The sequence below is a fragment of the Perca fluviatilis genome, chromosome 8, assembly GCF_010015445.1.
Source record: "Perca fluviatilis chromosome 8, GENO_Pfluv_1.0, whole genome shotgun sequence".
Taxonomy (NCBI): Eukaryota; Metazoa; Chordata; class Actinopteri; order Perciformes; family Percidae; genus Perca; species Perca fluviatilis.
The window spans coordinates 4,140,060-4,165,213 of NC_053119.1; the positions used below are offsets into that span (position 1 = coordinate 4,140,060).

General features: G+C 39.8%; 2 pseudogenes; one reads left to right on the top strand and one right to left on the bottom strand.

The window, feature by feature from the left end:
• The first annotated feature begins 1,120 nt into the window (after positions 1–1,120).
• LOC120564253 lies at positions 1,121–7,205 on the top strand (annotated as a pseudogene).
• Positions 7,206–13,635: 6,430 nt separating this feature from the next.
• The window catches only part of LOC120564267, a 31,217-nt pseudogene continuing 19,698 nt past the window's right edge, over positions 13,636–25,154 (bottom strand).

Genomic DNA, 25,154 nt, shown 5'->3' on the forward strand with positions numbered 1-25,154 from the left:
TCTGGGCTGTGAACATTAGGGTCTGTTTATATTAATATAATTAACAGTCTATGGGTCTAACCCATTTATGGAGTCAAAACACGTGATTTGGCCTTGATTTGCACTATAACTGTTGTTTATTTGTGAAGAAAAGAAGGATGGCCCTCAGAACTAACAATGTATGGTACTTTCAATTGATTGTTTGAAAACATTTTATGGGATGGTCTGAATTAAAATTGCACATTATACCTTTCTAAGGGTCTTAAAAACGTGTGACGTGCTATGTTATTATTACATGTGTATACATTTATATAGATGGGGTGAAAAGTGGGGATTTAAAATATCAGTGGATAAATCTAAATATGTAATATTTGGCAATAAGAAAAGTGAATGTAATGCTTTGTTTATGTATGGACAAGCAATTGAAAGGGTTAAAGATTTCAAATTCCTGGGTGTGCACTTTGATGAGAGACTAACATGGGGAATACAGATCAATAATGTTATTAATAAGTGTGAGAAAGTGATAAATATTATGCGTTCCCTCTCAGGTAGTACATGGGGTGCATTGGGTAAAGGCAGAAGACACTCCGTCATAATGACTAGGCTTAGACTCGGGCATTGTGGTCTGGCATGGGATCTGGCAAAGATGGGTAAACATGAAGATGGATTGTGTGCAACATGTAAACTAAAACAAACTGTGCAACATGTTCTTTTGGACTGTCTTCGGTACAAAGATGAAAGAGGACAGTTGTCCACTGCGCTATGTCACATGGGAATACAACACATGACATTGAGAGACTTATTAAATCCCCCTGAATATAAATGTGAGATAGTGGAAGCCGTCATGGATTACATCTCTACGACAGGACTACTCCACTGAAGCTGACAATACTTTTGACTGGTGCATAAAATGTCCTGTGGGAGGGAGGCCAGCAATATGCCACGAGGCATCTAGTCTGCCGGAAAGCCAACAGAAGAAGAAGAAGAAGAAGAAGAAGAAGAGACCAAACTGTATGTTTCATGGACCCACAATGTCCAGATCAGAGGTGTATAGTCCAGGTGCCAGAAAGTAAAAATCCTGCCATGTTTTTGGATCTGCCTCTACATCTAGAACAGGTGTTTTCACTAACGAGCTCATCTACCTGGTAGAGGAGCTGGTTTAGTGATGGTTGGGACAGCTGCTGGACAGGATTTCTGCTTTCTGGCACCTGGACTATACACCTCTGGTCCAGATAGACCTGTCTGAATGGACTCTGTGATGTTCCCTTTATTTGAAAACGTCTGAATTATCTCCTGGTGTCCTGCGAAGCTAATTAAGTTAGCTTGCTAGCTGGAAGTATACGGACCGAACGTAACCTAGCAACACAGCGCACTTCAGAGTGAGCAAACGGATTTTAACGGAGTCTGTCTGGAGGAAACGTTTCTATGATTTAGTAGAAATGTCTAAAGTCCAAATGCTGAGAGCGTTGGTGGAGCAGCGACTAACTGCGGCTGCTGAAGAGATATTTGGGCTGTTTGAACGAACGATAGCAGAGTACGAGGAGGAACTAGAGTTCAGTTTAAAAGAGAATCACCGACAACAGAAACTACTGGACGCTGTTTTAAACCCTCACATCCGGTTACACAGAGCAGGTTGGTACAGCTATATTGTTATTATCACTTACCTCTCTTCCCCCTATTTAAACTTCTGGGAAACCAGTGGAGGGAGAGCTATTCACAACCTTTACTAAAGTAAAAGTACTATAAGACAGTGAGAATACTCTGTTAAGTAAGGTGACCAGATTTCTCAGACAAAATCTGGGGACATTTTCATCTCAAAAGCGTAAATACCTCCAAAACAGGTAATTTTTATCTTTGTAAACTTAAAGGTCCTGTGACATGGTGCTCTTTGGATGCTTTTATATAGGCCTTAGTGGTCCCCTAATACTGTATCTGAAGTCTCTTTTATATAGACCTTAGTGGTCCCCTAATACTGTATCTGAAGTCTCTTTTATATAGACCTTAGTGGTCCCCTAATACTGTATCTGAAGTCTCTTTTATATAGACCTTAGTGGTCCCCTAATACTGTATCTGAAGTCTCTTTCATATAGACCTTAGTGGTCCCCTAATACTGTATCTGAAGTCTCTTTTATATAGACCTTAGTGGTCCCCTAATACTGTATCTGAAGTCTCTTTTATATAGAACTTAGCTGGTCCCCTAATACTGTATCTGAAGTCTCTTTTATATAGACCTTAGTGGTCCCCTAATACTGGATCTGAAGTCTCTTTTATATAGACCTTAGTGGTCCCCTAATACTGTATCTGAAGTCTCTTTTATATAGACCTTAGTGGTCCCCTAATACTGTATCTGAAGTCTCTTTTATATAGGCCTTAGTGGTCCCCTAATACTGTATCTGAAGTCTCTTTCCTGAAATTCAGCCTTGGTGCAGAACTACAGCCACTAGAGCCAGTCCCACAATGAGCTTTCCTTAGGATGTGCCATTTCTGTGTCTGTAGCTATTGAGGAGGAGAGAGGGGGGGCAAGGTGGAGGGGGGGGGTGTAGCCTTGACCAACTGCCACTTTGCTCGTTTGAAAGCCATGATTTCTCTCTCTCATGGGGGGGCCAAATTCTCTGGGCGGGCAAAGCAGAGAAAGGGGAGGTAACCTTTCTCCTTATGACATCATAAGGAGAAGATTCCTGATTGGCCCATCTGAGCTTTCATTTTCTCAAAGGCAGAGCAGGATACCCAGGGCTCGGTTTACACCTATCACCATTTCTAGCCACTGGGGGACCATAGGCAGGCTGGGGGAACTCATATTAATGTTAAAAAAAAAACTCATAAAGTGAAATTTTCATGCCATGGGACCTTTCAAACAGGGACACTGTCCCAGGGGGTCACTAGACCTAGAGCTGCACTGGGGCCCAAGCTCCCCTAGGGGGGGGTCCATGGGCATGCTCCCATGTAAGAAAATGTCTATTTTAACGTTTAAATGCATCAATCTGGTGCACTTTGAAAAGAAATTCAGAGGTTAGACTTGATTATTCTTATCTATTAATAGAAATATTGGTGCTATAGCCAAAACATTTTTGCACTTCAGAATTTTAATCATGCACACATAGGTGGAATAGTTTTTTCTTCATATTTTTGCATTAATGTCACTAGGAAGCATACCAGTAGAAATATATATTCATATTTGTAAGTGGGATTGTCTGGAATCTGGCAATATAATAACCATTATGGTGAGATATTCTGGCTAAGCAATTTACAAAAATGTCTGTGCTGACATAAATAGTTTACATGAGAATACATTATAATTTTGGCCAAAAGTTGGAGACCATGTAGAAATTTGTTGCTATTTCAAAACCGGATTACCCGGGAAACACCTGTTGTACCGATGCATGTGTTGAGTGAAGATTTTGTGAGATATTTCACAGAGAGTAATGGGTGTGCAGAGATGTATGCATAGTACAAATATGATAACATTTCATGTAAGTTCAATGTTCATTTTCTCACAAACCATTTTTGACAGCAACTGGCGCTAATATCATTGGAAAGCTATGCTATCTGTGTGAAGAGTAGGCTATGCCGTTACTACGCCAAATTAATGGGAAGGGAGTAGGGGTGTAAGAAAAAATCAATACACTTGAGTATCGTGATATTTTATTTTGCAGTACTGTATTGATTTTCAAAAAGGCAATATCAATTTTTTTTTTAAACATTCAAAAATATTCATGTAAGACAATGGTTCACGTTTAAGTTGTGTTTAAACCCTGTACTGCTAGATGGCCATGCTGAGACGCACCACTAGTGTCCTTGCCTAACAGTGCCTAACAGTGCCTAGCAGGGCCTAACAGTGCCTAGCAATGCCTATTCAATGCCTAACAGTGCCTAGCAATGCATAACAGTGCCTAGCAGGGCCTAACAGTGCCTAGCAGGGCCTAACAGTGCCTAGCAGGGCCTAACAGTGCCTAGCAGTGCCTAGCAGTGCCTAACAGTGCCTAGCAATGCCTAACAGGGCCTAGCAGTGCCTAGCAGTGCCTAACAGTGCCTAGCAGTGCCTAGCAGTGCCTAACAGTGCCTAACAGTGCCTAACAGTGCCTAGCAGTGCCTAACAGTGCCTAGCAATGCCTAACAGTGCCTAGCAGTGCCTAGCAGTGCCTAACAGTGCCTAGCAGTGCCTAGCAATGCCTAGCAGTGCCTAACAGTGCCTAGCAGTGCCTAACAGGGCCTAGCAGTGCCTAACAGGGCCTAACAGTGCCTAGCAGTTTAGTTTCAAAAGAAGCTGGAGGCAGCAAGAAAACACTGCTGGATAAACTATTTAAAAATGGCAGGCTTGTTCAGGACACCCTGTAGGTCCTCCTCTACTGCCGAGATCTTTAAGTCTCGTCTTAAAACACATTTTTATTCCTTGGTGTATGATTTAGTTTAGGGACATTTATAGAAGTGTGTTGTTTGTATGATGTTCATTGTGTCTATATTTTTTATTGTCTTCCTATGTTTTTATAACATAAAATAACTTTGTACAGCACTTTGTTTAGCCTAGGTTGGTTTTAAATGTGCTCTATACATAAATTGACTTGACTTGACTTGACCCCCCCGTCTGTCACTAGCAATGATGTGATTAGTGACGATTCTCTCCGACTAATCAGGAGTCTGCAGGTTTTCACGTCAACTTTTTGGTATCGCCTCAGCTCGCTTGGAACCTCGACGGAGGTGGTACTAAATACTAGGTCTGCTCCCTCTTAGTCGATTAGTCGACTAATCGGTGGTTTTGGTCTTAGTCAACTTAGATTTCTTTAGTCAATTAGTCATGTTTTATGCTTTTTTCATGCTGAATGACTTATTTCCAAGAAACATACAAGCACATCTCTGGTAAACACAAGAATTAACGTAGTGCTTTTGCATGACTCTTAAATCAATTAATCGATTAGTCGATACAATTGAAGTCGACTCAGAATTTCTTCAATCGAGCACAGCCCTACTAAATACAGTACCTGTTGGCAGGTACCAGGGACTTTTTCTCAGAATGGAAAACCAAAAAAGGAGAGTAGAGGCGAGGCGAGCAGGTACCATGTGATGGAAAAACACCAAAAGTGACTGCATCAAGGAGAGGGACATAGTTTCACTAAGAATTAGTTTATTTTGCAAATGGCAATAAATCATTTTAATTATTTTGGTTTTATTGGAAAATAACACTTCAAAACATGTTTTTTTTTTTAAATAAAAAACCTCAACAAAAATCTTCACACTAAACTGAAAAAAGCTGTTGCTGCAATTTTGTTAATTTTACAGGAAAAAAACAGTTATTAGATGAGGAGCCTACGATCAAAATAATGACGTTACTGTTTAATGCAGGACACTTTTTACATGTTTTGGTCAATTTAGAGATTTTGGTCTATTTTGCTTTCATGTCTTATTGTTTTATATTTGTTATTTTACTCTAATGGAAATAAAACTTCCAAAATACATATTTAGATGGTATTTGTTTTAGGCTGCATCTGTAGATTTCTTCTACATGAATCTACATATTTAAACCTAACATTTACAGGGGAAAGACTCTTAACTCATTAACTAAAAGATTGAGCTTGGTCTGCTGATAGCCAGACTACTGTTAACCTGCAGTGCCTTGTCAAATGTATGCAAATTAGCGCATTTTAATTAGTTAATGCCTAATTTGCATATGAATGTGAGATTGTGACGACGTTATTAGACACAGATTTTACTGTAGCGGTATTGTCTTATCTCATATCTCCTTTACAAATATGAAATTACAGTTTTCTACATGTGCATCTATTTCCTTATTCTCCTCAGATGTCCAGCAGCTGTCGGTGGTTAAAGCAGAGGTTCCCCCTGAGCAGCAGGAGTGGAGCTCCAGTCTGGACCAGGAGGACCCAGAGCCCCCCCCCACACATTAAAGAGGAACAGGAGGAACTCTGGACCAGTCAGGAGGGAGAGCAGCTTCAAGGGCTGGAGGAGGCTGATATCAAGTTCCCGTTCACTCCTGTCCCTGTGAAGAGTGAAGAAGATGATGAAGAGAAAGTTCAGTCCTCACAGCTTCATGAAAGCCAAACTGAGGAGAACCGAGAGGCAGAGAGAACAGAAGCTGATGGAGAGGACTGGGGAGGACCAGAACCAGCCAGGAACTCAGATCCAGATAGTCCTTTACAACCAGCTACTCATGACAAGACTTCAGACTCCTCTGAATGTGAGACTGATGACAGTGCAGACTGGGAGGAGACTAGGGAACCTCAGTCAGGTTTAAACCCTCTGCAAAACAACAAGGGACCAGTAAGTGATGTGGAATGTAATACTGGAAACACATCAGTTAGCTCCTCTGAATGTGCTGGAAGCTTTGGCCACAAGAAACCTCTGCAGAACCACTCTGGAGTCCAAACAGGAGGGAAAACGTTTAGTTGCTCAGTTTGTGGTAAAAGATACCTTCGTAAAAAAACCTTAACGACTCACATGAGACTTCATTCAGAAGAAAAATGTTTCACCTGCTCAGTTTGTAAAGCAAGTTTCTGTTCGCCTAGTGATTTGGTTAGACACATGAGAATCCACACAGGGGAAAAACCATTTAGTTGTTCAGTTTGTAGTAGAAGATTTACACGAAAGCAAACTCTGAATCAACACCTGGTTGTCCACATGTGGGAGAAACCATTTAGTTGTTCAGTTTGTGATAGAAGATTCTCTCGGCTCAGTCATGTCAAAAGACACAAATATAATAAAAATAGCTGCAGAGATGCTCGCTGAGACTATTGGTCAAGTACTGAGTTCAAGTCTTGGTTCAACACTAATCAGCTATAAACTGTCAGACTTAAGGCTGCTACAGCCCTCAAAATAAGCTTCTTTTTTTTCAGCTAAAATGAATACACAATCATTGTAATTCTGTTTTTATTTGTCTTTATTTTGTTTTCTAGCACTCAGCTCTATGGTATCAGCAGTTAGGAAACTCAAGCAAAGTATTCAACCTTGTTACTATTCAGCAATGTTTTCTCAACAGTTTAAAGCTTTAGTGTTATATTATCTTAATTAAGGTCTGTTACATTCAAGCCATTGCCAAGTGAGTCATTACTTAAAATTCCTCATGGGGGAGACAGAAACTACGCACTATAGATTTAAAGTCCTTACATCCTTGTTTTTGCTTTACTGTAGAAACTGTGTTTTGTGCCATCGTATCTGGAAAACAAGTGTGGTTAAGTGTGTTCATCTTTGTTTCTCCTTCAACATGGCCCGCACCTGATCTCATCTCTTCGATATATCTGAGTGATTCTGTTTCTATGTGCACCTCCATGGAAGGAGAATCTGGCACGTTCACTCATTTCAGTAAAGATTTCAGTTCCAGTTTGTTCTGATGTGCAGGAACTTTGTTTCAGGATGTGAATGTTTTCCTGTTTTTGTTTACAAAGTTTGTCTCTGTTTAATCTATATTTACTAGAACAAATATTGTAACAGCTGCTCAAGTAATCTGATCAATTTCTGTTAAACAAAGGATAACAAATGGTTGTAAAGCTCAGCCAACTGCAGTTAAAGGTTGTACTTCAATATTTGCCACAGTTTTGGTAACTAAGCACTGTGTTGCTTACGGATTGTAACACTTTTTTGTAGACATTTATTTGAATAAATCAAAGTTAAACTTGAATTGTTGTACATCTGTTTCCCTAAAGAAAGTGGTGGTTAGTAATGAGTTACATTTACATTTGTCTGTCATCTCAGTTATAACTTTGTATTCTCCAAGTTAATATCTGAGATCTTTGAACAAGGTGACGTCACTTAAAGAGAAACAAACAAACCAACAGTTTATCTAAATCACTTTATGTGAACTGAAGGATGAGGAGATGGCCATCCCATATTACTTTTCTCTTAAAAGTTTTTTGTTTTAAACAGCAACAACATTTTCACCAGATCTAGGACCCCTTCACATGTATTGAGAACAGATTTGTCACATGTGATGGAAGAGCCTGGGGACATGTAAACAGTAGCACATTGCAGTACCTAAGATTACAGAAATGTTTTAGTTTTTTTCTATATAATGGACCAAAATGGACTAATTAATTGGCCTGATTCCCAACCAAGATTTAGAATCACTTGAGAGGGTGGGGGTTGGGGGGTAGACATGTCTGTTCAAGACATGTAACTGTATTTGTTTGTATTTCTGTTATTTTGTGGAAACAATAAAAAGAATGTTGGTTAAAAAAAAAAAAAAAACCCTAACCCCCTTGTCCTTGGGGTGACAGCAGCGTACCGGATGGTGATGAAGCAGCTGAGGATGGACTCAATGGCTACGTCCCAAAAACCTTAAATTGCATCCCTGACTCCTCCCCTCTTCTTAGCCCCTCCCACCGAGGAAGCCCGGGAGAGACACAAGGAAAATCATGGGAGGAGAGAGGCAACGAGCAAATGTGTTTCAGAGGGATGAGACGTCCTTATCTCCTGAAGCGTGACATGAATACCTCAGCTCTATGGGTGGAGTTAACAACTCCTTCAGCTGCACGGCTTCTGGGAAGGCTGCTCTCGTGTATCCTTGGCTATATCGCCTCGATGATCCCTCCTCGATGCTCTCTCCTCAGGGACAAAATAAGAGCTCTGAGACGGCCTTCACCGAGGAGGGACAGAACAACTTCCGGTTCAGCCAAGCAGCCGGCGGTGAGACGGCAGTAAGACAAGTGCTTAGGGACCGTCTACAAACTACAACACCGAAAAGATAATATTTATTCATTTAATGATTAAATAAGGTAGTGTCTCCAAACATACAGTACAGGCCAAAAATTTGGACACACCTTCTCATTCAATGCATTTCCTTTTTATTTTCATGACTATTTACATTGTAGATTCTCACGAGCCCAGTCTCACTGAAAAGCGTACAAATACCACGGGTTTCTACCTGTGAAATACGTGCAATGTGTACGCGAAAGTGAAATTGTTCGTACAGTAGATACGTGGAGCGCTCCAATTACAGTAATGGAAACCACTGCGCTTATAGTATAAAGGGAGGTTGGTTGAGGTGGTGGATGGGTAAAACACAGGACTTTCACCCAGGAGACCGGGGTTCACGTTCTGTGTTTGGCGATTTTCAGCATGTGTTTTTTTTTTTGTTGTTAGCCCGTTTATTAGCGTGTTTATGTGGAGCGTTTTTTCGACTTTGTAGTGTTTTTTTGTTAAGCCTTCCCCAATGTTTCTTCCCTAAACCCAACCGTTTATTAGTGTGTTTTTGTGACTTTCTTGTGTTACTAAAGCCGTTCCCTGCATTATTTTTCTAAACCCAACCATATCTATGTTTTTGTGTGTGATGCTGTTCTCGCAATAACACACAACGTGGTGACGCGAGCTGCGTGCATATAAAACGCACCGGTCCCAATTACTTCAATTGGAGCGCTCCGCGTCTGTAATGCACGTAGAATTTCATTTTCGCGTACACATTGCACGTATTTCACAGGTAGAAACCCGTGTTATTTGTACGCTTTCGAGTGAGACCGGGTTGTTTCTCACTGAAGGCATCAAAACTATGAATGAACACATATGGAATTATGTACTTAACAAAAAAGTGTGAAATAACTGAAAACATGTCTTATATTTTAGATTCTTCAAAGTAGCCACCCTTTGCTTTTTTTATTAAAAAGGAAAAAATTCCACTAATTAACCCTGACAAAGCACACCTGTGAAGTGAAAACCATTTCAGGTGACTACCTCATGAAGCTCATTGAGAGAACAACAAGGGTTTGCAGAAGGGTGGCTACTTTGAAGAATCTAAATTATAAGACATGTTTTCAGTTATTTCACACTTTTATAATTCCATATGTGTTCATTCATAGTTTTGATGCCTTCAGTGAGAATCTACAATGTAAATAGTCATTAAAATAAAGAAACACATTGAATGAGAAGGTGTGTCCAAACTTTTGGCCTGTACTGTACCTCAATTAAACTTGTCTCCTGCTAGTTGTACTACAGCAAAATAGGCATATGCATAATTTTGGGGAATATGTTTTGCCAAAAAAATGTAATATATGTCATAATTACAGTCGTGTCTCCAAAACTACTCTACACATAGATGGCCCCCCTGCTGGTTGTACTACAACACATAGTTTTAGGGAAGTGTTGGGGATTACCTCCTCTGTGTCCCCACTTTTTTGGGACAATGTGTCTGACTCCAATAGAAGACCTATATATCCCCGCAAATTCATTAAATTGGAATTACATTGATCCTAAGCAAGAGCCAAAAAAGATGGTAAGATAAAGTCAAATACATTCGTTTAATCAGTCAAGCATCGGAGTTACAATACACAGATCTGTGGGATCACAAAACACACAAAGACTAAGTTTCCCTAGCAACAGACAAAAAGCCGGAGCCGGTCCACATATCTCTAGACTGTCGGACCTTGTGAGCCCCGATCTATTCTTCCCCTCATCTCTTAAACTTTATTTCTTGGGCCCCCTCTTCTTCTCCAGCACAGGGACTGTTCTCTTCACACAACACACGCCAGGGTGGGGGCCACTGTGTTATGTCTCGTCCTCATTTGCTCTCATTTCACTTATTATTACCCCTTGTACTTTGCTCGAGACTCATGACCTTTAACTACTCTATAGTTGTGCAATAAGTATACACCAAAACACACTTGGTCTCTTATGGAAACCTTTTACTTTCTTATTATATTTATCTGTTAATAGTAAGAACATTATTATACAGAAGCAGATGTAAAAATCTTCCATTTTGATTTTATTTAATTAAATGTATATAAAACAAGTTTTACAATTCCTAAGCAACACAGCGCTTAGTTACCGAAATTGTGGCAAAAATTGAAGTGCAACCTTAAACTGCAGTTGGCTGAGCTTTACAACTGTTTGTTATCCTTTGTTTAAAGCGCCCATATTATGCTCATTTTCAGGTTCATAATTGTATTTTAAGGTTGTAGCAGAATAGGTTTACATGGTTTAATTTTTGTTGTACTGCACAGCTCTCTCTCACTGCTGCAGATCCTCTTTTCACCTGGTCTCTGTTTTAGCTACAGAGTGAGACCTCTTTTCTTCTTCTTCTGTACCATCTTTGATTGCACTCGCACATGTCAGCTAGCTAGCTCCATAGACAGTAATTTCACACTTAACCACACTTCTTTTTCAGATGCAGTCATACTTCAGTTATGGCACAAAAGCACAATTTCTACAGTAAGGCAAAAACAAGGAAGTACTGGGGTTGGGTATGTTTTGGTTTTTTTCTGGCAACGTGGTTTTAGCCTAGTAAGGACTTTAAACTAGACCACACGTTGCTGAAAGAAGGTTAAATATTTTGCTCCAGTTTCACGACTGCTGATAATTCGGCTCAAACTACAGAGCTGTATAGGCCAGGGCTCAACTCTAACTTTTTAAAGTGGTTGCTGGCTTGGCAACCAGGCATCAGCTTTTGGTTGCCGAAATTGACAATATGGTTGCCATGTTTTAAACTGCCTATATTTGGAGCAATTAATTTCTTATGTAACTTTACCACACATTTTAATAATAAAACAATGAGACAATGGCTTGCAATATAATTTCCCATCCCTCTCAAATAGGGGTGCAACGGCTCACGAAACTCCTGGATCGGATCCCGCTTTTGAGTCACGGATCGGATAAATTTTCAGATCAGCCCAAAAAAGTTTAAATGATTATTTAAAAAGTGAGAATAACTTTTAACAATAATTACTTCTTTCACCAGTAAATTGCTTTTAAATGCCAAAAACAGATGAGAAAATGGTATTTTACAATAACTTTGAATGCACCACGAGGTTCACCAGTTTTAAGTAAACGCAACCTTTATTCCCGTCTGTGTTGTTTCTCCGACAACAGCAGTGGCCATAGCACTAGTTTGTGTTTTTTAGCTCAAAGCTTTAGCTGCAGACTGTTGTACGTCCCGCTGTTGGAAGCCTCTACAGTGAAATACATACACACTTAACACTGTTTAGCTGTCAGCATTTTCACTTAACACAACAGCTGAAATGTTGTGCTGCACACGAACGTGGTGTTTAAACTTTACGGAGACAACCAAATAGAATATTGGCGTCTTTTGAAATGGATTTTCCAGTTTTGTAAGTTTTGATTTATTTTTATATATTAAAAAATATATATATATTGACCAGCTGGTGGCCAAAGGCCCCCTTTGGCCACCAGCTGGTCAATATATATATATTTTTATAACCAGAGGCCAAGAAACGGTTGCCAATTGACTCAATCTGATTGCCAAGGACAACCGTTACTGTCGAGCCCTAATAGGGGACATTTAATACTTTAAGACAATTTAAAAACATGTTTAATTAATAAATACATGTAATACCAAAAGGCACAGTGTGAGACACACAGTCCTTTATTTACGATGCTATCTTGCACTACATCGTTAGTAAAGACAAGTTAAACCAACTCTGAGCTTCCTGAACAATAGCCGTCAATCAAGGTAGACTAATGAGCTCCCTGAGGGTGAGATCTGCTTGAAAGTGACCAATCATAAGAGGGCCAGTCCCCCAAAATGTGAAAAGGCAGTTTCATTCGGGCGAGCAGAAATCAACTTGGAGAGCCGAGTTTAACTGCGAGAGGTGTTATAGCTGTTATAAACGCAGGTGCCATTCTTTCCCTCTCCCTATATTTGTTTCAAGCTTGCAGCTGCCTGTACAACTCTCTATTATTGATAGATAGATAGATGGACAGATAATTTATTGATCCCCAAAGGGAAATTCAAGGTCCCAGTAGCTTAAAGACATCACACACAACATACACATATATCATAAACAGGATGATAAAATAACAAATCCACATGATTAATATGGACAATAAAAGAAAAGATACTAAGTAAAAATTCCACATTAATGTACTAAGGGATGCATAAGCATGAGACGCTTGCAGTGACAGGGCAGGGACTGACCCTGTGATTCAGTCTGCATGGTAAGGTGCTCTATGAGAGTGTGTGTCATGGTGGTAGTGCAAATAAGTCCAATAGTGCAAGGATAAAGTCACCACATTTAAGAGTAAACTTAAAACTCAGACTCATTTACCCTACAATCAATAATATAATAAAAATAGAGGGAGGCAGGCTACGACTACTATTTCTAGTCTCTGTTCCACTATCTTTATTGTGACTATTATTGCCATTGTTCATCACACCCCCAACTGGCACCGTCAGACACCGCCTACCAACAGTCTGGGTCTGCCGAGGTTTCTTCCTAAAAGGGAGTTTTTCCTCGCCACTGTCACACTAAATGCTTGCTCTTATTGGAATTGTTGGGTCTTTGTAAATTATAGAGTGTGGTCTAGACCTACTCTATCTGTAAAGTGTCTTGAGATAACTCTTGTTATGATTTGATACTATAAATTCAATTAAAGTCTAGAGACCAGCATTAAATATGGACAATATAAGGGAATAAAGTAGAGAGTGGGATAGACACAAATCAACAGTCAATATTATTACACTGATTGCGTAGCTCCAGTTTGGCTGAAAAAGCTTATCTATGAGTCTGTATCAGCCTGAAGTCTGACAGTTTTTAGCTGATCAGTGTTGAACCAAGTCCTGCCCTCAGAACATTAATCCTGCTGCAAAAGAAATTGGCTCAGCAAGCATCTCTGCAGCTTAATTTATTTGTACTGCTCTCAATAACACGTGATTTTTCACACAATAGAACTGTGTGAATTTTGAACTACAAACTGAGCAACTTAATGTTTTTTTTTTTCTCGTGTGGATTCTCATGTGTCTAATCAAATCGCTACTGGTACTGAATATTGTTTGAGCAGGTTAAACGTTTTTTTTCTTCTGAATGAAGTCTCATGAGAGTTGTTAAGGTCTTCTTGAGAAAGAATCTTTTCCTACCAACTGAGCAACAACAGTTCCCTTATTTGATTGCTCCTCGGTCCTTCGTTTAACTGGAATTGTTCTGGCTCTCCTTCATGAAGGCCGCCTCAAAGCTGTTATTCCTGCCCCGAGAAGCTAGGATGGAGGAGGGACCTATGAGGAGCTATGAGCGAGGATACACGAGAGCAGCCAAAGTTATATGATGCTTCAGAGGAAAGGATGCTTCCTTGGTGGGACGGACTAAGCCGGGAGGAAGGGAGGAAAGTGAATGAAAACAGGGATGCAATTCAAGGGAACTCAGATTCAGCACTTGTGTGGAGGGGCAAGTGTCGTTTCAAATGTTGCTTTCGTGCAAATCTTCTATCACAAACTGAACAACTAAATGGTTTTTCCCCCGTATGGACAGCCAAGTGTTCTCTCAGAGTTTGCTTTAGTGTAAAGGTTTTACCACAAACGGAACAACTAAATGGTTTTTCCCCTGTGTGGATTCTCAGGTGTCTAACCAAATCACTACTGAAAGAAAAATTAGCTTTGCAAACTGAGCAGGTGAAACGTTTTTCTTCTGAATGAACTCTCATGTGACTCATTAAGGTCTTCTTCCAAAGGTATCTTTTACCACAAACTGAGCAACAAAATGGTTTCCCTCCTGTTTGGACTCCAGAGTGGTTCTGCAGATGTTTATTGTGGCCAAAGCTTCCAGCACATTCAGAGGAGCTAACTGATGTGTTTCCAGTATTACATTCCACATCACTTACAGCAACTTCATTGTTTTGCAGAGGGTTTAAACCTGACTGAGGTTCCCTAGTCTCCTCCCAGTCTGCACTGGCATTAGTCTCAGCTTCAGGTTCAGAGGAGTCTGAAGTCTTGTCATGAGTAGCTGGTTGTAAAGGACTATCTGGATCTGAGTTCCTGGCTGGTTCTGGTCCTCCACAGTCCTCTCCATCAGCTTCTGCTCTCTCTGCCTCTCTGTTCTCCTCAGTTTGGCTTTCATGAAGCTGTGAGGACTGAGCTTTCTCTTCATCATCTTCTTCACTCTTCACAGGGACAGAAGTGAACAGGAACTTGATATCAGCCTCCTCCAGCCGTTGAAGCTGCTCTCCCTCCTGACTAGTCCAGAATTCCTCCTGTTCCTCTTTAATGTGTGGGGGGGGCTCTGGGTCCTCCTGGTCCAGACTGGAGCTCCACTCCTGCTGCTCAGGGGGAACCTCTGCTTTCACCACCGACAGCTGCTGGACGTCTGAGGAGAAGAATCAAATACATGCACACAGAGAAAACTGTTAGAAAACTGTAATTTCACTTTTTACATAATTTGTAGTATGTTTTATATATTAATTATGTTTTATGTTCATTTCTGGGTTATGCATTTAACCCTAACCCCTAACCATATTTACATAAGGGAAATGAAGTTAAACTTTAAGATAAAGATTACTTTATTTGTCCCGAGGGAAATTTGTCTTGGACATACAGGCTGCAACATAAAACTACATACAATCATAGTTAGGACTGTAGCAATTATTACATAAGTCTTAACCATAACTAGAAAATGCATTTCCTGCAGAAAATGCGTGGGAATGCTGAATAGCTGAATTGTTAAAGCTAAACTGGTTGAATAGCTTAAATCCGTAAGAAGAAGTTGAAGTAGTGAGAATAGTTGAAAAAGTGGAAATCGTTTTAATAAGTATGAATTTCATTAAAAAGTTAAAAGTTGACGCTAAACTGAAATGTTGGCTTTAAATGTTGAATAAGACAAAAGATGTAGAACATTGTGAGGTCTGAGTATATTTTCTAACTGATAATGACTCACATATGCAGAAATATTAAACAAATTGTATGAAAAATTTTAAAGCTCAAACGCATTGCACTGAACTGCTGAAACATCTGGAAAATGTTCAGTTGGAAGCTAAACTGCATTACCTAAAGGAAGAGCTAAAATACTTCATTAGAAAAGCTATAACCTGAACTGTAATACTGTTGAAATGAATTGCCTGAAAAGGCTGAAAGAAGAAATACTTTTTATTATTAACAGACATATGGCGCTTTTCCATTACATTGTAGCGACTCTACTCGCCTTTTTTGGTTTTCCATTACAAAAAAAAGTCCCTGGTACCTGCTAACAGGTACTTTATTTAGTACCACCTCAGTCGAGGTTCCAAGTGAGCTGAGGTGATACTAAAAGGTGACGTAAAAACCTGCAGACTACAGATTGGTTGGAAAGAAAATTGCTAGTGACAGACGGGGGTGTCCTGAACCAACCCAGCATGTTTAAATAGTTTAGCCAGCGGTGGTTGTTTGCTGCATCCAGCTTCTTTAGAATCTAAGTTGTTCTTGGTCCTGCGGAGGCTCCACGCAGAGCTTTCTCCGGAGCATACAAGTGGCTGATGGTTATACTTCTCCGCTGGTGTGTGGGACGAGCCATCGTGTGTGTGTGTGTGTGCGTGCGTGTGTGTCTGTGTTTATGTATCTGTGTGTCTGTGTGTGTGTTTGCATGTGTGTGTCTGTGTGTGTGTGCACGCGCGTTTGAATGTGTGTTTGGATTTGTGTGTGTGTGTTTGTGTGTGTGTGTGTGTGTGTTTGTGTCTCTGTGTGTGTGGGTCTGTGTGTGTGTGTGTGTGTGTGTGTGCACGCGCGTTTGAATGTGTGTTTGGATTTGTGTCTGTGTGTTTGCGTGTGTGTGTGTGCGCGTGTGTGTTTGTCTATGTGTCAGTGTGTGTGTGTATGTCTGTGTGTGTGTCTATGTGTGTGTATGTTTGTCTGTGTGTGTATGTGTGTCTATGTGCGTGTGTATGTGTCTGTGCATGTGCAATTGTGCGCAGGTCTGTGTGTGTGTGAGTGTTCGATTGTGTGCGTGTGTGTGTGTTTGTTTAAGGAAAAAAAGAGATAAGAGGAAAAAGGAAAAAGAACACTTTCATTCAAAGCCAAAATAAAACATAAATAACTCAATTAAATGATGTACCACAGTGAGAGTTGAACCCGGGCCTCCCACACCAAAGCCACACTCCATAACCACTGTACTATCTTCAGGACACAGTCTAGGTTACTTCAGTTCTTATAAAGCCTCTCTGTGGTCATTGATCACCCCACCTAATGAGTGAGAGACAGTGTGAGAGAACCCTTCAAACAAGCCTTAATAAATCCACAACAGTACATGCTATCGAAACAGCGACTTCAACGTTAGAGACACATGGCCTTCGTGAACGTATCGGTATACAATTTATGTGAATAAACTTAAGAATGTGGGCATATCAGCGATTTTAAAAAAGTGGTTCGCTGTGCGTTTCGCTAGGAATTGTGGAGGATTTTTAATATGGGAGCCAATGGAGGAAGATTTCAAACTCTCGTCATTTGGAAGCTTGCTGAGCCAAAAGTGTAAGATGTATCACAAAACTGAGCACTTTGGCTGAAACTAGACAAAAATAGCTACGTTTTGATGTATAAATTGTGTATGACAAGTAGATATTGTGGGCGTGAGAGCAATTTATAGAGAAGGGACAAAGATTATTTTTTTTGAAGCTTCACCCTCTGAGCGATGACATCATCACTTTAACCAGCCACATACACACTCTGTTTAATCGATAAAAAATCCTGAAAAGATCACTAAACTTAAACAGCTTTTTCACAAAAACCATAAAAAACCAAAACCGAAAAGCCATATCTTGATAGCTGAATATTTTGTGAACATTTTAAAGTTTGTTTGGCATCTGTAGGTGAAAGTATGAAGGAGCTGAAAATTTTGGGAGCGGAAGAAGATGTGAAGGATTTGAAGCAAGCTCTCATTGTTAAAAAAAAGTGTTAAAAAGCTTAAAATTTTAAAAAGTATAAATAGTAGAAAAAAAGTTGAAGAAGTACCATCATTAGCTGAAAGAGCTGAACATTTGAAAAGTTGAATGGTTTTAATAGCTGAAAGTATGCAGAAGTTATGCAGAGCCAAAAAACGTACGGAATAAAGTTAAAATTAAAACAAAATAAAGATAATGGCCGACACGAACAACAACAGTTGGAATGCTGTAGAACAGCATTCCCACTAATCATTTTTTTACATTTAGGTTAACTGCATTAAAGTAGTAGTCTACTGGCTCCAAACATAAGTCTGATCTAAAAGAGTATAAGAGAAAATGACCCTACTACTCACTTCATTTACAACCTTTTCGTAATGAGTTTATGGTCTCAATCGCTAGTTTCAAGTCTTCTTCTATACAGCAGCATGATGATCACTTTGTAAATTATGGTCCCATTTATTTTAAAATAGACCATAAGCCGTACATGCTGATGAACGGTAGCTACCGGATGTCTGCGTTTACACACAGGTGAAACAAACCAGAGACCACACATTTATGAGATGTATGGCTTTCCTAGATATATTAACATTATACAGGGGGTTTCTAGACAATTACCAGAACAGAAGGGTGTAGAGAAGTGTATAGCACAGAATATATCAAAGTATAAAAGTTCTTGCAAATATACACCTTCTCACCTGTGTGAGTTCTCAATTGAACCAACAAGCCACTATTTTGTCTGAATTTTTTCCCATGTTTTGCAAGAATATGACTTCTCACCTATGTGGATTCTCAGGTGTTTCTTCAAAGCTGAATTATACTTAAACTCTTTCCCACATCTCACATAAAAACGCATACCTGTTTGAGTATTGCAGTGAATCTCTGACATGTTAGTGTGGTTTACGTTGTTACTGTGACGAAAGGTATCCATCTCCTGCTTCAGTACAAGCAGTTTCCCCTCCCGACTGGTGCACAGTTCCTCCTGTTCCTCTTTAATCTGTGGAGGCTCTGGGTCCTCTTGGTCCAGACTGGAGTTCCTCTCCTGAATACAGAGCTGCTGATCAGAGAGAACCTCCTCCTCGTTACAGACATGCTGCTGTGGGAGCACTGGAGGGACAGACAACAAAAGAAATAGGATACCACTGTTATTGTAGAAAAGAACAGAACATTTGTTCTCTTTTTCTTGAGAACATAGACTGTAAAAATAATGAATGGAGCTTCGAGGGGGCTAAAAAGTGAAGCCAATGCTGAAGCTCATTAAAGCTGCATTCTGTCTAATTTTCAGCAGGCAGCGATTCCACTGGCTCCAAAAATAAGTCTGATCTATAAGAGTACTACTCACTTAATTTACAACCTTTTCATAATGAGTTTATGGTCTCAATTGCTAGTTTCAAGTCTTCTTCTATACAGCAGTATGATGTTAATTTAGTAAATTATGGTCCCATTTATTTAGAAATAGGCGATAAAGCAGGGGATGATTTAGGGCCTGGCTATACAGCCACCTGTCAATCAGGACAGAGGCTTAGGCTGTGTTTATACTAGACTGCACAATGCAGCTTCATTTCATAGAGAAAGAAAGAGAAGGACGGGCTATGCTTCGTTGTTTGGCAAACAGTCAGCTTCCACACAAACTCCTCAGCAGTTCAGTGCTTGAGTTTGTTTTTTACCCTAATAGTGTTTAAAAACTTTCTTGTGGCAGCGATAGAGGCAGTGATGTTTCCTGTTCTCACACTGCCTCAATGGACAGACAAGTCTGATCTCCGCTTACATGATAGGCTACGCGTTTTTTTCCCCCCCACAGGAAATGTGAATGCACGCTTAATGATGCTAACCATGGCACTGGGTACGTTAAAATAGACCTGACCTTGTTTTTGGGTGCTGTACATGTTTTAAACTTTGACCGTGTCACTGGGTTTCACTTCATCAAAGTTAATAGGAACAATTTTCATCTCCGAAAAAGTACAGTGGCATTCATAAGTTTATGAACCCATGCTAAAGTTGACAAAAAGAGGAATACAAAAAAAATCATCTTTTGGAAATTTATCTTAATGCCTTAATTAAAAAAATTTGGAAAAATCCAACCTTTAACGACACCAATTTTCTTTGTGAATGAGTAATGTATCGTAAATAAATAAATGTTCATCCTTAAAATACAGGGGGCATAACTAAGTACACCCCTATGTTAAATTCTCATAGAGGACAGTTATTTCATGGATCCAGGATACTATGCATCCTGATAAAGTTCCCTTGGCCTTTGGAATTAAAATAGCCCCACATCATCACATACCCTTCACCATACATAGAGATTGGCATGGGGTACTTTCCATTAAATAATCTCTGAATGCAAATCAAACCAGCTATTAGGCTAACTGAAATAAAACCATCTATATATCTCCATCTATATAATAGATCCGCTTCAAGAAAGAAACAAGCTGCAGTCGGCAGCGGTGAAACAAGCTGCAATGTAAGTTAATAGGGCAACTGTGGAGCTTGTATTTATGTTCAAATAAACACATGTTGCTCGTTTTGCCGCTGACCGTCTCTGTTTAATATTCTAAGTGTCTGACAACATTATGGAAAGGATTTCTAAGGAGGTCAACCTTTCTGTTAAAGAGTAAGATCCTTTTTTTATTCATAAAAACATCGAACGAAATTGTGTTCACTAAACCCACCAGACTCCATGTGAATAAACAATAATATTAGCATCGTAAAATACACTTCATTCACGGTCGACAGAAACAAAATAAAACTATGAAAAGCCGTTTTGGGTCGTCTTTCCACTTTTCCAAACATCACAACTCTAGTTTTGGTTGAAATAAACACAGTTTACAGATTTACATGTGAAAATATGCTGCCTCCATACACGCTAAAAGTATTGTTTTTTTTTAAATGGAGTCTGGTGGGTTTAGTGATAGCGACCTCAGAGCTGTTTCTGTTTAAACATAAAGGTCTTGAAAAATGTTTTTAAAAAGGTCTATCAGTGTAGGGATCATTTCCATAATGTTGTCAGACACTTAGAATAATAATCTGAGTCTGTCAATGGCAAAACCTTTGCCCCATAGGGTTACATTGCAGCCCAGTCTGTGGGTGCCGGTTACAGCGTGCACACTTAATACTGGACCAATTTCATAGATTGTGGTGCCCATCAGTCAGTTACACACAAAAACATAAGGAAATAGGGTCCAGGTTGAAAAAAAAATCTAAAGTACCCTTGAATTGCCCGTGCATTTGCTCCCTCACTTGGGTGAGAGAGCTAGAAATGTGACTGCTCCTTCTATAAAAATATAAAATACATATAGGCTGCCTTGTCTGGCCATAAGTAAATGGCACGTTGGCACAGTTGCTGATCAAATATATAACTATTTACCTCATCAAAACAAATAGAGCTTGTGTCAATTATGGTGTGCGTCCCTACATTTTCTGCACCTGAAATGTTCAGTTAGTGGCTGTAGTGCTCCTAGTAAAACAAAGTTAGTCTGGAGCCCTGAACTGGCTTTTGGCTGACCTGTCTGCACTTTAGCTAGTTTTACGTAGGCTACTTACTTGTAATTTGAGAACATGGTTTGATTAACCAGAATGACAGGGGCCCTGACAGTTGACCCATATGGGTCTGATGTCAGTATAACCAGAGTGTGAACAGAGAGAAGAAGTAAAGGTAACAAACCTGCTCTGTGTAACCAAAACTGAGGGTTGAAAACAGCGTCCAGTAGTTTCTGTTGTCGCTCGTTCTTCTCTTTTGAACGACAAAGTTCCTCCTCGTACTCTGCTATCGTTCTTTCAAACAGCCCAAATATCTCTTCAGCAGCCGCAGTTAGTCGCTGCTCCACCAACGCTCTCAGCATTTGGACTTTACACATTTTCACACAATGACAGAAACTTTTCCTCCGAAAAAACTCCGTCAAAAACACCGTTTGCTCTCCTTCAAACTGTGTTGCTAACCAGCTAGCATGCTAAGCTAGCGTCGATAGCTTTGTAGCTACCGGGAGATGAGTCAGAGGTAAAACATTCAGGAAGAAGGTGAGCAGCACAAAGTCCATTCAGATTCAGACAGCTTTATCCGGACATACAGAGGCTCTGATGGATCAGTGCTGTTGGAGCTCACACACACTTCCTCAGCACAACAAACCGACTCCGCTGTTTCTACTCACGTTAGACACCGTATTGCTCAAAGAGTAACATCCGGTTCTGCTGCAACTTGGTGGTTAACCTTCAAAATAAAAGTTCTAATGCTTAAAAAGGGAAGTACAAGTAGGTTATTTTATAGTATTACTTTATGAATTGTTTGTAAAAACGTCTTGCTGTGTCTTCAATGGACAGTTTAAGTTGACCCTGTCATAAGCAGACTAATATAATTTATGGCTGAACGCTCTGAAGACAGTGGAGGTGGCGGATTTTAGGAAGCATGCAGCCCCACCTGCCCCCATCAGTCGCTTCCTGGGCTCCATCATTTCCCAGGACCTCAAGTGGGAAAAAGCCCAATGAAGGGTGTACTTCCTCCGGCAGCTGAAGAAGTTCAACCTGCCAAAGACACTAGGCTGGTTCGAGATGAGCTGTGCATCGCCTGTAAAGTGGACAAGAGCAGGCGGCAGTGACAAAAACAGACCTTGATCTCCATCCTAATGATGGTGCACTTATACACTGACATCATTGGCTGAATCTTATCCCCCTTACAGACGTGCTCAAATTTGTTGGTACCCCTCCACAAAAAATGAAGAATGCACAATTTTCTCTGAAATAACTTGAAACTGACAAAAGTGATTGGCATCCACCATTGTTTATTATATATTTAATAGAAATCAGACTTTGCTTTTGATTTTTTATTCAACATAATATTATAAATAAGAAAACAAATGAAAATGGCATGGACAAAAATGATGGGACCGCTAACCTAATATATTTTTAGAGGCAATCACTGCAATTAAACATTTTCTGTAGCTCTCAATGAGATTTCTGCACCTGTTAACAGGTAGTTTGGCCCAATCTTCCTGAGCAAACTGCTCCAGCTGTCTCAGGTTTGACCCATGACCTGCGACTGAGACCGAGCTTTCTGACACTGGGCAGTACGTTTCGCTCCAGAATGCCTTGATAGTCTTGAGATTTCATTGTGCCCTGCACAGATTCAAGGCACCCTGTGCCAGGCGAAGCAAAGCAGCTGCTCCTTTTCTAAGGGGTACCAACAAATGTGTCAAGGCCATTTTAGAATATCTTTGTAGAATAAGCAATAATTCATTCTCTTTTTACAGCTTCTTTGCTTTATTCTATGGCATAACAAAGGCATGTAAGTATACATGATAAAATAGCTTTCAATTTCATCACTTTTCAGGAGGAATGAAGCATTATTTCAATGAGCTGTAAGGGTACCAACAAATTTGAGCACATCTGTATTTGATAGCTCCTCGACTCCTCGGTCCTTGGCTGAACTGTTGTGAAGGATGACTTTAGTCACACAAGGAGATATGTTAATGTAATTCAAACAACACAACGGTATTGTGATTAACCCAACTATTAAAAGGTCCCATGGCATGAAAATTTCACTTTATGAGGTTTTTTAACATTAATTTGAGTTCCCCCAGCCTGCCTATGGTCCCCCAGTGGCTAGAAATGGTGATAGGTGTAAACCGAGCCCTGGGTATCCTGCTCTGCCTTTGAGAAAATGAAAGCTCAGATGTACCAATCAGGAATCTTCTCCTTATGAGGTCATAAGGAGCAAGATTACCTCCCCTTTCTCTGATTTGCCCACCCAGAGAATTTGGCCCACCCATGAGAGAGAGAAATCATGGCTTTCAAACAAGCAAAGTGGCAGTTGGTCAAGGCCACTAAACAAACAAAAACCTTTAAAGAGAAAAAGAATACGGGATGACCATCTCCTCATCCTTCAATTCACATAAAGTGATTTAGATAAATGGTTTGTTTGTTTGTTTGTTTGTTTGTTTCTCTTTAAGTGACGTCACCTTGTTCAAAGATCTCAGATATTAACTTGGAGAATGCAAAGTTATTATAACTGAGATGACAGACAAATGTAAATGTAACTCATTACTAACCACCACTTTTTTTAGGGAAACAGATGTAAAAGAAAATGTAAAGTTTAATTTTGATTTATTCAAAATATTTGTTAAAATTCCTAAGCACAGTGCTTAGTTACTAAAACTGTGGCAAATATTGAAGTACAACCTTTAACTACAGTTGGCTGAGCTTTACAACTGTTTGTTATCCTTTGTTTAACAGAAATTGATCAGATTACTTGAGCAGTTGTTATATTTGTTCTAGTAAATATAGATTAAAACAGAGAAACTCTGTAAACAAAAACAGGAAAACATTCACATCCTGAAACAAAGCTCCTGCACATCAGAACAAACTGGAACTGAAATCTTTACTGAAATGAGTGAACGTGCCAGATTCTCCTTCCATGGAGGTGCACGTAGAAACAGAATCACTCATATATATCGAAGAGATGAGATCAGGTGCGGGCCATGCTGAAGAAGAAACAAAGATGAACACTTCTTTTCCAGTTACAGTTACACTTCAGTTATAGCACAAAAACAGTTTCTACAGTAAAGCAAAAACAAGGATGTAAGGACTTTAACCCTTGTGTCATCTTCCCGTCAACCTTGCTTTTTCCAATGTTTTAAATTGTTAATTTGTCAATTTGACCCAAAGTCAACACAAGGGTTAAAACTATAGTGCGTCGTTTCTGTCTACCCCATGAGGAATTTTAAGTAATGACTTACTTGGCAATGGCTTAATCATTAATATCAAAAATGTACGCACTAAAGCTTTAAACTGTTGAGAAAACATTGATGAATATTAACAAGGTTGAATACTTGAGTTTGCTTGAGTTTCCTAACTGCTGATACCATAGAACTGAATGCTAGAAAACAAAGACCAATAAAAAATGAATTACAATGATTGTGTATTAGCTTATTTTGACGTCTATAGCAGCCTTAACCCTTGTGTTGTCCTTCGGGTCCCAGTGACCCGAAGGACAACACAAGGATTATGTACTTCCGTTTACTTTGTTGAGAATTGCTCTCTAAACCTGCTGACCAAAATGCTGTACAAACAAGAACTAAGGTGCTGTATTAACCCTTGTTTAGAGAGCAATTCTCAACAAAGTAAACGGAAGTACATAATCCTTGTGTGGTCCTTTGGGTCACTGGGACCCGGAGGACCACACAAGGGTTAAGTCTGCCAGTTTATAGCTGATTAGTGTTGAACAAAGACTTGAACTCAGTACTTGACTAATTGTCTCAGCGAGCATCTTTGCAGCTTTTATTTCTGCTCCGGTCATCAACCCACTTGTGACTTGACATGACTGAGCCGAGAGAATCTTCCATCACAAACTGAACAACTAAATGTTTTTTCCCCTGTGTGGGTTCTCATGTGTTTAACCAAATTGCCAGGCTTACAGAAACTTGCTTTACACACTGAGCAGGTGGAAACATTTTCTTCTGAATGAAGTCTCATGTGAGTCACGAAGGTCTTAATCAGAAGGTATCTTTTACCACAAGCTGAGCAACTAAATCATTTCTCCCATGTGGATTGTCATGTGTCTATCCAAATTGCTACTGAAAGAGAAACTTGCTTCACAAACTGAGCAGGTGAAACCTTTTACATGT